Source organism: Silurus aristotelis, assembly GCF_946808225.1.
Source record: "Silurus aristotelis genome assembly, chromosome: 27".
In the NCBI taxonomy this organism is placed as follows: domain Eukaryota; kingdom Metazoa; phylum Chordata; class Actinopteri; order Siluriformes; family Siluridae; genus Silurus; species Silurus aristotelis.
The window spans coordinates 15,265,576-15,266,343 of NC_139600.1; positions in this window are offsets into that span (position 1 = coordinate 15,265,576).

A 768-nucleotide genomic window follows, 5' to 3' on the forward strand; every position below is an offset into this window, starting at 1 on the left:
TGGATGAAGACCACGAGTCTAATCTACAGCGTGCAGATGACGGATGTTTACAGATGTTAAAAAGAGCTAGGTTATAATTATTTTCTCCACAGTCGAGACACGTGAGCTATTCTTCTGAAATAATCTGTCGCTTTCTCTGCCCTACATTTGTGAATTCTTTAAAGAAATTACGTCGTGCTCTGATGTTATCTTCATTACTGAGATTTCTTTCTTTGCTCCTTTGTTTATTTTTGATCAGCGCTCTGCCGATAAGGCCGCCAGTGTTGATGGTTTTTTTTTCCCTCTCCTGAAAATGCTAATCGCAGGTGCCATCAGCTAAACATCAAACAAACACAAGTGCCTGATTGAGGTGGGAAAAAAAGAGAGAGAGAACGGCTGGCAGATAAACGAGTGAAATTGCTGTGTTCTTTTCTCCCACGCTGTCCGGATAAAGAGAAGAGAATGTCGCCTGAGATCAACTTTAAGGTTTTGTGATAAATAACAAAGATATAAAACCTGCGTGTGTGTGTGTATATATATCATTTTTATTTTTTTTTGCAATCTCTGAGTACATCTGATTGCACAGGGTTGCCAGTTACTTCCCAAAAAGTGTTATTTTAGGAAGCAAAGGTAACATGGAATAAGGAAGAGTTCAAATAAAAATGTACAGAATCGTGTGATTTATTATTGTTTGGAATGATGACTTTCACAGACTGCTCATTTTCACTGTGGGGCGCCAATACTTTTGAAGTTTAGCGTCTGTGTTTAATATATAATAATATTAGAATA